Source organism: Fopius arisanus, unplaced genomic scaffold, assembly GCF_000806365.1.
Source record: "Fopius arisanus strain USDA-PBARC FA_bdor unplaced genomic scaffold, ASM80636v1 scaffold00079, whole genome shotgun sequence".
In the NCBI taxonomy this organism is placed as follows: domain Eukaryota; kingdom Metazoa; phylum Arthropoda; class Insecta; order Hymenoptera; family Braconidae; genus Fopius; species Fopius arisanus.
In genome coordinates, this window is record NW_011887818.1 from 141,289 (window position 1) to 154,853 (window position 13,565).

Genomic DNA, 13,565 nt, shown 5'->3' on the forward strand with positions numbered 1-13,565 from the left:
CTGGTTGGTTGGTTGGTTGGTTGACTGGTTGATTGGTTGATCTGGTTGGTTGGTTGGGTGATTGGATGAACTGGTTGGGTGGTTGGTTGGTTGGTTGATCTGATCAAATCGACCACATTGACTGAAATTCCTATTAATCTCTTCTTGGTGGAAGCATTCCCAAAACATCGATATTGCATCAAATAAATATATCCAAAACATCGAACAAATATCTCGCTTCTGTTATAGTAACGAATTAATGACAGCCATCGTTTCCAAGTTCATTGTGGCAGAAAATACGCATACCTTTACGAGAAGAAACCGAATTTGCCCAATTTCTACTATCTGGTGGGAATGGAACATTGAATAGCAACGAATGCGAGATATATCTGGCAGATGAATGTATAGCACCTCCAGATGGAGATATCGCAGAGAATTTATATGAGGAGGTGATTATTGCCGAACTATCGAAACATCAATTATCATTCATATAAAACATTCGCAACAGCACTTCAAAATGGGAATTTTATGAACGTCCCGGTCACTTTAGCAGCCAGAGCAGCACTAGTTAAACTATATAATTCAAGACAGTAGGTGGCACCAGACATTCTCGTAGACTAAATGCTCGCGCCTTTTTCTGAGAAATCAAATTCCCAAAACGGCCAAAATCGCCAAAAACTCTCACGTGAAGTAACTAAAGATAGAGAATTCCGTTAATTAGAGAACAATTGGTACTTACATCTACCTACAAGTTAGAGAATTAAACCATTCTGAATTAAGAAGTAACAAAAGTGAAACGATTTCAACGGAACTCAGAATTTCCGGTAACCACTCCTATAGTAGTCCTCACCAGAAAAAGAACCTTGAACGTACATCCCTACCATTCGAAGGGGTCTTCTCTGGTCAGCATGACTATAAAAGTTGTCTACAAGGCACGCACTCTCGTGGATTAGTTCCCCTATACAATAAAGAATTGCCCTCTACGGCCTCTATTCTACAAGAGTGAACAGGGGATTCTTCATAGTGTGGATGTACTACGCCTATACTGTAGCCGGCATAAGTTTTTCCTTCGATTTTAGGAGTGGGTGATATGGTTACAAGTGATAACTACGTGAACTGGAAGTCCCCAGGAAATAATTACTACGCTGACTGTATCATATTCGCCTCGCCGCAGCGGTGACACGTAAAAACCGGCAGCTTTTTTTTATTATCGTCTATAAGTGCTCATCTGCAAAATATCGTCTACCAATTGAGAGATATACATTAACAGTAAAAACAGCATTCAAGGATATCACCAACAAACAGGTAATTTTTGCGCGATTATTATTGCAAATATTATTAGAGTGGAAACTAAAAATTTTCAATTACATCCAGACAATATAACCACAACAATTCTCGCCAATTCCTGAAATGTTATTAGAAAAACAAAAGTTATATGCTTGATAATATGAAAAATGTTTCGTCGGCGAAAAGGGGAAATACGTCTCAATAATTTTAACTGTTATACGTGAAAGCAGCGCCATTACCTACCCTTGCTGAAATAAGTCAGCGATACAGGGTAATGCATTGCCTACCACCTATTCAATACTCCCATGGTCACTAGAAGCTTCCCTCATTTTTATCAGTGGATTGTATGTTTTTGTCTCGAGAAATCCGAATCTGATGGTCATTTCGCTGCTCCATTGTGCAGTCATTTGTTATAAACAAATTGGCCCCCTGTATTAATGAATCAATAGTTTTATTTTCACCGGGAGTAAAAGGGCAATCCCTTGCGCCATGTTGAAAATTATTTTCTCCCCGGGGGGTGCATAATATACTATTCCCGGAGAAATATGAAAGATATAAAAACAAATTCGGACTGAAGTTATAGATCTTGCCCTCTCAAAGGAAATGGTTTGCAGCTAGTGGAATCGGTTGAAGGGATATCGAGATGTCAATTGATAAGTAACCACGGGATATTGCGTAGTTAGGAATAGTATTGTTGAGGCTATGAAAAAAAGTTCTGCACGGCCGGATGATGGATAATATTTTTTTTTTATTTAGTGTGGTAGATAAGATTTTTTGCGCGCAGCGGCCACAGCATGGATTGTACACTTATGACAAAACAATAATTTGAAACGTATACGTATAACCCAAATTAATAACCGTGCAGCAATGTAAGCAGAGAGTCAAGCGAAACTGCGGCGTGGTGGTATACCACACATTGCGCGGGCATTGCACGGAGTTATTTTACACGGAAAAGAAAGCACCGAGAATTGTAAAAAACGTCGAGGTATATCAAGGATACTATTTGATATATCGAGAATATGATGCAGATATTAGCTGTGTCTGCTTTGCAAATCATGGGTAACGCCGAACGTCGTTTTGTTGTATATATATTTATAATTAATTGAAGTAGAATTTCTATAGAAATATAAGAGAAGAATCTAAAATATTCAGTAAATTTTTTGAATCTGTCATTAAAAGATTATGAAAAATGTTGGAAATATTTTCGACTGCAACATGAACAGGCGATCGGTTGTAGCAGGTCACAGGGAATAACGAGACACTTAGGCTCTTTATAGCTAAAAAATTTAAGTCATAAAGTACCCAACAGTGGGTTGTTTATGTGGCACACTCAATCGACAAAAGGTCTTGTCTTTGGGCGAGTTAGTGTCAGGCGCACTTGTTAACGAACTCTGAAGCAAATTAAGCAACATCAAAAATTACCAACCTAGCTTGAATTATATCGAATCCGTCCCCAATATAAAATTATTGAAAATCCACAAATGAGCGATCGAGTACAAAAAGTTATGTCATTTTCCTAGAAACTATAAAATTTATTAAATATAATGTTTACGTAACATTTCGTAAATTTTACGTGTTCTTATAGGTAATTTTCATTAAACTTAACGCTCCGCGTACTGTTCCTTATCTCAGGGAAGCCGAAGTACCCACCCGATTCGCGGAATGTTTTTTTTATATCTGATATCTTCTCATTCCTCAGGTCTTTTTACAAATTTATGAGAAACGGTAAATGTATGGTTTAGGTTCACCAAAAACGAAAATCATTAAAATATTAATTTCTATGCCAAAAAATCCATTCTTATCCTCTCAATTCCCATCAACAAGACAAAAATAGAGAGTGAGAAACAACATGGAGGTGAATACATCGAAAAATAGTCCTGAGGTATACTCTGTTGTCCCTAAAATTCCTCAAACCCCCCTTCCCCGGCTATCGCTGTTGACATTTGTTGAAATTTGAATTGCTACAGAAGGATAGCGGCGGATAAATCACTCGTGTTCAATCAGCGATGGTAGATAGTGGGGAGAGGTGAATTCAGAGTTTCAGTGAAGTGCTGAGGACTATTTGATGAAATCCATCTTTCTGTGGATCCATTGTCTATAAATGTGCCAACATGTGGTGTCTTTGGGGCTGACACACCACCACGTCCTCGCCGTAGCCCTGGATAACGCAGAGAGCGGTGTATTAAATGTCATATCTCCTACACTAATTGTTTCCGGATAAAAAGATGACCAGATCCTTAATTAGGTGACAGAAACCCATCCAACCAAATAAAAAACATCCAGAATGGTTTGGTGGACCTGAACTAGACATTCACACAATTATTTAATGTCTCACGAAGTTTCATCAGCGTGTAAAAATTCCTACATTCTCACTAAATGCTTCCAAAAATTCGCAAAATCTTTCCCAAAAATTCTGAAAAAAAGACGCACGGCTATAAAAATTTGTGAGTCATTGAACAATGATAAAACGCACAAGCCGTATATTTTTTCACGTCAATCTGATCTAGAGTTTCCTAGACATTTCCTAAAAAAAAATATGAAAAATAGAAAGATATCGACAATAACTCCTTAAGTGAGAAGCGAAAGAAGAAAGAGAATCTCAAGACTAGGAATAGGAGTAGACCAAAGAGAGACCGCGGGGCAGAGGCAAACCGTAGTCTTTAAAGTTGGTGGAGTGCATTTCATTTTCACATCTGAATAACAAATCAGATTTTGACCTGATTTCTAATCTCAAAATTTTTTTATAAAGATGAAATTCAGTCTTCCCGGAAAAATAATCCACTAGAATCCATTAAGATAATTCAACGTTTAGAGAAGGACATTAGATAAGCCATGCTTCTCCCCAAAAAAACGTAATTTACCGCTTAATTAATATAATTAATTAAACTCGTAAATTAATTAATTTGCAGCAATTTTTGTTTAATGATTAACTAAACTAAATTAGTCGAAAATATCATGAAATGTTTTTTTTTTTCAATGAAAGGATAACTCAGTTGGGAGTGCCTCCGAAGTATAATCGGAAGGTTCTCAGTTCAAATCCCTATCTGGATTATTTAATTTTTCAGTAAATTTTCCTTGTAAAATTATATTTTAAACTGGAATTACTGTTTCCCTTCCTACCTCATCCAAAATTATTTTCAACGATTTCCTGTGACGTCACAAGATATGGAACGCTATTAGAACTTCCCCTCTTCTCTGGAAAATCTTTCAATAGGGCCGCGAGAGGAATATTCCCGATTATTTTATCTTGCCCCAGTCTCCTTTGTTGAAAGAAAAGCCCGGGGTATATTGCACCGTTTGAAAATGTGCGATTATTAATCAATCACTTGCTTTCTCGATTATCATACTGAAATCGTCATCATAATACGTTTATCTGGTGACTCTTGTTCCGCTACTTAACGATAGGATTTTATCAGCGAAAGCTGCGAGGCGCGCTTCTACCACGCTAGTATGATTTAATTTTATGTCGTGCGTATCGAATTCATTCGAAATAACTTAAATATATAATTATTTAAAATTATATACCTGTGGAACGGGAAGAGCAGATGCGTAGTCTCGTACGAATACAAGTTGAAACAGGAGATGTAATTTCTTCTCTTCACGTGGATGTAAATTTAGTATTTCTTAGTTATTTCGTATATAAAATTATTGTCTATTACGGAGAGTCGATTTCCGAGGGCTTTATGTAAAATATACTAGTTTAATTGTCGGCGTAATTGTGAGTACTTGTTTATAGCACTATTCTTGCCCTTTTCTCCTTTCTCTCTCTTCTCTCGAATCTCTACTACTCTACGTCTTCCAATATCCACTACCTGTGATACACAGAAATGTTAGTTAACGTAAACTAACTGGCGCCAATTTTACTAATTATTGTTGAATATACTATTTAAAGTCCTAACAGCCTCTGACCCAGGCCGCATCAGGTGAAGGCTTTCTGTCGTTGCGTTTTTCAAATTTTATTCAATTATTTTCATGATGATTCCGTTATGTATTTAAATATCTCTTAGTTTAAAAAAGACCTATCTCAAAGTACAGACGCAATTACCCATAATAAAAGATTAAATGAGTTGAGGAAATATAAATTCAAAACGTTCAAATTCAAATTAAATGAATTGTACGAAATTTTCACAAAATCATTAGTTTTGGAATTGTTGTAAACTCAAAGGACATTACCAACTAGGGAGAATCGATTAGGTCCGTTTTTTACTATTTTCAATTTTTCCAAGATTTTTTTCGATATTTGTTCGTAAACTTGTGAACTTGGCGTACAAAAACGGAACAAAGTGGCATCGAGCGAGATGAATTCCTCCAGAATTGTAAGAAGAGGTACTGATTGAAGAGGTAATAATGTCTTTCGAGATTGTGACGATTAAAAACTTGATTCAATGGTCAATTTTTCGGGCATTCGGTGTATTTTTTAAATTTTTTGCTAAAAATTGGGGTCTGAACAGAAGGCGGAACAAATTTTAACGGCGGAACACCACATTCTTGCACTTGGCATTCGTTGTTTTTACCAAATTCCAAATTTTCGGATTTATAAAAAAGGAAAAAAAAATCTGTGCAACTTTACATAAATTACACAACACAACAGAAAATAGATATCCATTTACGCACGCTGGCCATTATGTAGATCCTTTTCTTTACAGAAAAAAAACAGTGGTTATCCATCGGGATTGTGGTACACTAACGAGGATTACGCAGATGAACTAGGAGAAGGGGTATACTATCTCAACAAATTAATGAAATCATGGCTACCCTGACCTTCCCGAATTCCAACTTGAAGGACTTAGAAAAGAAGTACAGCCACATCGCTGACTCAGAGTTCAAACGAGAATTCCTTAACGTTATTTCTGGAAACTTTCAAGAAAATTTAGCAATATCTCAATTACTGGCATCCAACCTCGTGGAAAATCGTAATCTAGATGACGAGTTTAAACTCGAACAACAGAAGAGAGAATCTTGCGAGGACTACATAAAAATGTGCCAGTTTCGTTCAAAACTACCTTCTTACAAAATGAAATATGAAATCCTTGATCAAATCCAGCGGAATCAAGTTGTTATGATTGATGGTGAGACAGGTTGTGGGAAAACAACACAAGTAGGTCAATTCATTCTTGATGAGGAGATCAAACAGGGCAGAGGGAGTGTAACGAAAATCGTTTGTACTCAACCTCGAAGAATCTCAGCAGTTTCCGCAGCTGAGAGAGTTGCAGCAGAGCGTGCAGAACCTCTCGGAATATCAGTGGGTTATCAAGTACGCTTGGAAAAAGTTCGTCCCAGAGATTGTGGCAGCATACTATTCTGCACAAATGGAATACTCTATCAATACATAAGGAGTGATCCTACATTACGCGATTTCTCCCATATTATATTGGATGAAATTCATGAAAGAACTATAGACAATGACTTGATAATCACTCTTTTGAAGCAGATAATCCCCAAGCGGCCAGATCTTAGAGTGATTTTGATGAGTGCAACTATCAACAGTGAAATGTTTGCCAATTATTACGACAATTGCGCGAACATTCACATTCCAGGATTCACCTATCCAGTGAAAGAGTTCTATCTGGAAGATATTCTACATATACTGCCTCAATTTGAATTCCCTCTATTGAAAGTTAATAAGAACTGGAAAAATTTTCTAGAGATAAAAAATAAAATGAAAGCCTATGACGATTTAATTGTACCCGCTCTGAGGAAGATGGAGGCTAACAGAACGTATCCTTTCTACGTCACTAATAAACTCCGAAATCCAAACAGTGAAGAGCTTTCCTTGCAGCTTATTGAAGATCTTTTGGTAAAGATTTCTACTACAAAGAAGGCAGGAGCCATTCTGGTATTTTTACCAGGAATCCTGGACATTTCCAATCTTCACCGAACTCTTCTGAATTCTAGAAAATTTCCCCCCGAGAAATTCCACATTTACGCAGCACACTCAACCCTTCCACTATATGACCAGAAGTTGATTTTTGAGCCTCCCATCGCTGGAGTGAGAAAAATAATCCTAGCAACGTCCATTGCTGAGACATCTATCACAATTGAAGATGTTGTTTATGTCATAGATTGCGGAAGAATCAAAGTAAAAAGATACGATGTTGTAAAGAAACTTGAAAATCTTGCATGTGAGTGGATGTCCAAGGCAAATGGCAAACAACGAAAGGGCCGTGCTGGCAGAGTTCAAAATGGAGAGATTTACAAATTATTCACACGAGCCAGGGAAAATACTTTCAGTAAATACCCAATGCCAGAGATTCTCATATCGCCTCTAGAGGACGTGATACTTCAAATAAAAATGTTACAACTTGGTAAAGTCGCAATCTTCCTTAAAAACGTTATGGATCCACCGAAGGCGGATGCTATTGAGGCGTCACTCTGTTTATTGAGAAATCTAAATGCTCTCGATAGTGATGAAAATTTAACACCACTGGGTTATCATTTGGCAAAACTCCCGCTGGATCTTCAAACTGGCAAGATGGTTTTGTTGGCGTCAATCTTCTCATGTATAGAGCCAATCTTCGGGATAGCAGCGAGTTTAGCATTCAAGGATCCTTTCTATAATCCTGTTGATAAAGAGAAAGAAGCGAAAGCAGCCAAGTTAGATTTCGGTAAGGGTGAGGCCAGCGATCACATTCCATTGGCAGAAGCTTTGAGACAATACGAAGCAATTTCATCTGAAGCCAAAGCCAAAAAGTTCTGCTCTGAAAATTTTCTATCTCCTGGTACTTTGAAGTTATTGATGGATATGAGACAACAATTCGCTGAGATTCTGTACGAGATGAAGTTCCTTGAGAGTGATGACCCCAAAGACCCACGATCCAACAAAAACTCTCACCAAATCTCGCTAATTAAAGCGATTATTTGCTCAGCATTGTATCCTCAAATAGCGATCAATGGAGGGGGCTGGGATGGAAAAGGCCTAAAATTTACAACATTGGAAGGTGAATCTGTTAAAATCCATCCTCGTAGTCTCAACGCAAAACTCCCACTGCTGCCATCTTCATATGTGACGTATTTCCACAAGCAAAAGTCCAGTCACATTTTTTTGCACGACACAACTTGTGTTAGTCAGGCCGCATTGATTTTTGCTACACCGAATTGCCAAATCAGACATGATACGGCCAGAACTTCTATTGTAGTGAACCCCTTATTGTCTTTTTCATGTACGCTATCAAAGGGCAAAATCGCTGAGAAACTTCGAGATTGCATGTATAAAATGTTGGAACAGAAAATCATTTATCCTGGCGCTATCGAGTGGCGAGCGCAACAGGATCTTGTTATGGAAGCCATTATTGAATTTCTTTCTGAGAATGATGGACAACTACTATAAGAACCAAATGGGAACAGTATTTAACTTTCGTACTTGGATTATCCAGACCATTTCATTAAGATATATCTATTAGAAAATATCATTGATTCACACGTCGATGTTATGAGTATGTTTTTCTCCAGGCTAAACTGTGAGGATCTTTTGGCGAAACGTTACAGGATGAGCCCAAGGCTGTTTTTTCATTTTATGAGTTCGCTAAATTCTTCGCAGCCTTACAACGAACAATATTTGAAGATAAAAGGTTGAACCCCGGTAAAACCCTGTAGCCAGTAATTTTTGAGTAAGTCGAACTGATTCCAATAGAACTCAAGCTGAAGAACGAGTGGAATTTAACATTATATAACATTAATCTTTAATTAAAGCATCACTTTATAGATCATCTAATTAAGTGTTAACTTAATCAATGTTTTATATCAACTCTCAAATCCCAGGAGGATCCACTTCAATAGCAAATGTAATAATTTGTTTATGATTACTGATTTAAATGAGCGTTATTGATTATAAGACTTCTTATAATATAATATTTCTTACGAAATGCCCAGAACTTCAAGACTTTTACAAAAAAAACAATTTTTGAAGCATTTCACGTATTATACAAATTTGAAATTGTAATTTATCTATTATGCGAGCCTCGAGGTACGGTTACATTGATGAATCGTGCGAAGTCCAAAGTATAAAAAATATAAAAAGAAAACTAATCCGTGATTATCTGTGATGTTAATCAATAATATAGCAATGACAGCGAAATTTTTTCCAATTCTAAAAATTCTCTTGTTATAATAGATTAAAATATTTTTGGATGCATTTTAGTCAGGCTTGAAGCAGAAAGGTGTCTGACTGATGATTAAAAAAGCCCAATTACGAAATTATCCATGGTAATTTCGTAGATTATTCGCATGCAAGATTTTGAAATGGGGAATGGAATTACTGAAAACTTAATTTTCAGGAATGTGGTGTGAGAGAGGTTTTCGTACTTGAATTTTAATAAAAAACAAAAAAATTAAGATAGTCAAACAAGATTGTATTCTATTTAACCAAGGTTTTCTGTTAATTTCATAAATTTTTATGCCTCTCCCTTTTTATTGTATGATTTTTCAATTTATTATGCTACAAATCTTCTAGATAAACTCAAGTATATGATGGATCAAACGTGAAACTCGGCTTTAATAATAATAATAATAATTGTATCTTAAAATTGTGGTCGGTATTAAATTGCCTTATTGTTAGTAATAATAACTAATTTGATGTTTGTTTGAATAAAATTTCCATAATTACACGACATTCCATTGATTCTACATCCCGACAATGTTCTTTTCATAAAAAAAAAAACTATCCTCGTACCTTTTAAATCCTCGGAATAAACTCGAAACGTTGAAAGAAGAGAAATCTTCACAGACTGAAAAGTGCGTCGAAGTGAGAATTTCGAGATGTTCAGTCTCATCTTCTTTTGTTCGCATTTTGATGTATGTATGCAAGTACAAAAGAAAAAAAGCATTTCTACTTCCTACTAATTTACTCTGAAGAAATATTTTGCTTTTGTATTTCTCCAACGTAGACATGTCCTTGCGATTCTGATTGAGTTTCAATTGTCTTCTACATTTAGAAGATAATTACGTTGAGTGTAACCTTCAATCACGTCCTTTAATACTTATTAATTTTTTATAAACTTCATATCGTAAATATGAAGATTTATAAAACCATAAAAATAACTAATATAATAAATATTTGTATATATTGTTTTTTGTAATTGTCGCAATTGAAGCATAATGAGGATTGAGGAACAGACCAATTAGGAATGTGATTATGCAGGAATCTGGAATTTGGAATTACCTTAAAATCTGAGCTTATCCTGGAATTTTACAAAAACCGAATCAGAATTCAAAAATCTAAATAAAAAAACCATACTTGATCTGTCAGTAATAAAAACGAATGTATCTTAAAAATACATTCATAATAATTGTCACACAGACTTTCATTCCACAAACAAACTAGATGTCTGCAGCTACTACAACTTGTTTATCAGAATTGATGCAGGAAATGACTAACAAATAGTCCACAGTAATGGAGGAATGAATACCGCAAGTTCCGTAGAGAGACAGAATTGTAAATATTCAGGAGGACAAACTGAAATTCTCGCAATTCTCACTTTAACGCGCCTTCCAGTCTGTTGCTCCAGACCTTGCGATTCCTCTTTCACGCGCGCGGAAAACTATTTTCGATCCCAACTTAAAATGTATATATGAGTACACATGTGTATTCTTATGCATCCGGTGTATTCACTAATGACTCAATGAATCAATTCTATATTACTTTCCTGCAGAAATCGCAAGCAGACAATCAAACATTCAAATTTACAATAAATAGTGCATAGTGCAAATAGTATGACACACAATTATTAATAACTGCCATTGCAGTGGTATGTACAGAATGATAAATAAGCAGACCGTGTGTAAAAATTGCTATACAGAAAGGTCGCGGCTAGTGCGCGAGCTAATCGATCGTAGTGACGAACAAGTACATAGTAAATTATTTAAGTATTTACGGAAGAGCATAAGAGGCCACATTCCTTGCAATGCAGACAAAGTAATAACCTCAGAGGAATCCATAAATTAAGGAAGTCCACGTATAAGAGAAAATTCACTGTTCTTGGAGGAACACAATCAAGGTGTTTTATTCATGACAATGACACGCTTCTTTGTTATTACTTAATACTCATTATTTTTACTTTGAAGAGTTTATATGATACCGATAACAGACTGGAAGCGCTAACGCGAAGGGATTATCACGTTGAAACTTAATGCCCTTGAAACCTACCAACAACGATTATTCGGTAACACAATATATGTACATCCTAACACGTAGTTAATTAAGATTTCAATTATGTGCTGTATGTTATCGAGACAAACAAGACAGGTATCGTTTTTCATCACGCAAGGAAGTTTATTAAGACATTGAGAGAGTTGATTGATTAAGAAACGATTGGATGGACAGAGATCATTTGGAGAAAGGCGGAAACTGTTCATTGCGATTATGAGAAAATGTCTTCTGATCTATCGGTTATTTTTCAGTGCATCTGTCTATTCGAATTGACAGTGCGCCTTTACATGGAATTTCCCCATTTTTATTTTAATAAATTGTGAGGAACAATAATAATTCGAGCGGCAATCATTAGAGTTGACAAGAGCAACCGACAATGTCTACGCAGAATCTGCTGTGCGATCAATATAATAACTGACTACTTGAAAAACTTGAATTAACAAATAAAGAAAGGGACAAAGCCTCGTGATAACTATGCAATACAGTCGATAATTTTGTATTGCAATAGAAAATGACAAGTAGATATAAACATATGAACTTACTCTTGGTCCGGCCGGCGAGGGAATCTACAATCCTATACAGTTGTGTGCCGGTCACGCAGATCAATAGATGACAGAATTTCACGTGTTTTTAGCTCTCCAAGAAGATTTACAGCATCAGCAGTAATATCACAGTCATTTTTTGGGGGGGAAAGAATGGACGTTTAAACAGGGAGGGCGAATTAGCAATTTTGATAACTCATTGGAACAACGGAGAAGTGGGGATTGAAATTGAGGTAAGTCACTACTGACAAATACTCTAGACACACACTGAAGAGAAACGTGGTTTTGTCTCTCTTCCTGAAACGATGCCTTCTGCGCCGGTCCGTTGACTCGACGGTCGCATGCGTCGTCAAGGTGACGCACACTATCTACTAGCTGCCTTTCAATTTTACGTTTCCTCTCGTCTCTCTCTCCTCACTTTTCATCACTTCATATATGCGTCCATTACGATTGATCTGCCAGATTTAATGTCCGACGTCTTTCAATTGGGAGAAATTAACGCGCTCTCTTCGGTTTCGTCAGGAAGTTCAGTCATATTTCATTTCCGGGGGCGAGCGGTTGGTCTGCCCGGGCCACCAGGCCTTCGCTGCATTAAGAAAAAAACATCCTTGTTTTGATTCAATGTCATTGAATGCCTGATTTTTCGGATTGAAATTTAAGCATGTTCCATAACCATATATAGTCACAATTCACGTTTTTTAATTTTTTTTTTTACGAATTATCGATGGGATTGATGTGCAAAAATTATTTAATGGGTGGAATTAAATATCATTATTTAATGGATCATGGAGTTTTGTGGTGCTGCGATCATTTTCATGCATTATCTCTACAGCTTTGTGATTATTTTCAAAAGTTTAGAAAAAACGCTGGAAAATGTTCGCACCAACTTGAAACTTGGTGAGTTATTAAATAATAACAAAACGCAAAAATGTTATATTTTATCATGTCAATCCCATCGTAAGTTTGCCAGAAAAATGAAAAAACGTTGGCTTTGACTATATATGGGTGTGGAACACCCTTAATTGTCTTAACGTTTCAATTCTACATTTCAAGTCTCAATTCCCTACACGGAAAGAAATTTGAACAAAAATTACAGAACAAATACTTAAAAAAAATTATCGACTATAATAGTAGGTTCGGCACTATTTATTTAACTGTCTATTCAATTCTAACGCTCTTTGGGCACATCTCAAAATCTGAAAAAAATTTAACATGTACAATTAGTCAATTAAATTTTTAAAGAACGTGAAGTTGCATCTTGTGTTGTTCTATATGGAAGACAACTTAATGTTCGTTACAAACTTATTTGACTTATGTTTGTACACGGGGTCATAAAATAAGTTGAAGAACGACATGTCCTAGACCCGGATGAGTGTGTCGTAGGGCAATTTGATAGCTTTGAAGCTGGTTGACGCATTCGGGCGAAAATTAAATAGTCACAATGAGGAATTGTCATAAATCCTAATTGCTTCAATTATCGATAACACATAAATGGCAAGCAGTTAAATATATTTTATTCTTGAAAAAAGAGGGCATGTAGTAGAGATATCAAATGAAAAATTTAGTCATTTTTTCAGTTCAAATGTAAATCAGATTTTAACACGAAATGCTTA

General features: G+C 36.1%; 1 protein-coding gene and 1 pseudogene across 1 annotated transcript in view; one reads left to right on the top strand and one right to left on the bottom strand.

Annotated features, from left to right (window-relative positions):
- DAAM (disheveled-associated activator of morphogenesis-like protein) overlaps nucleotides 1–12,206 on the bottom strand; it is a 54,476-nt gene extending 42,270 nt beyond the window's left edge. Inside the window, exon 1 of the mRNA XM_011310859.1 lies at nucleotides 11,953–12,206. The gene's annotated coding sequence lies outside the window, so the exon portion shown is untranslated. The remainder of the gene's footprint in view (nucleotides 1–11,952) is intronic.
- Nucleotides 978–9,160, top strand: LOC105270132 (ATP-dependent RNA helicase DHX36 pseudogene; annotated as a pseudogene).
- Nucleotides 12,207–13,565: the final 1,359 nt, after the last annotated feature.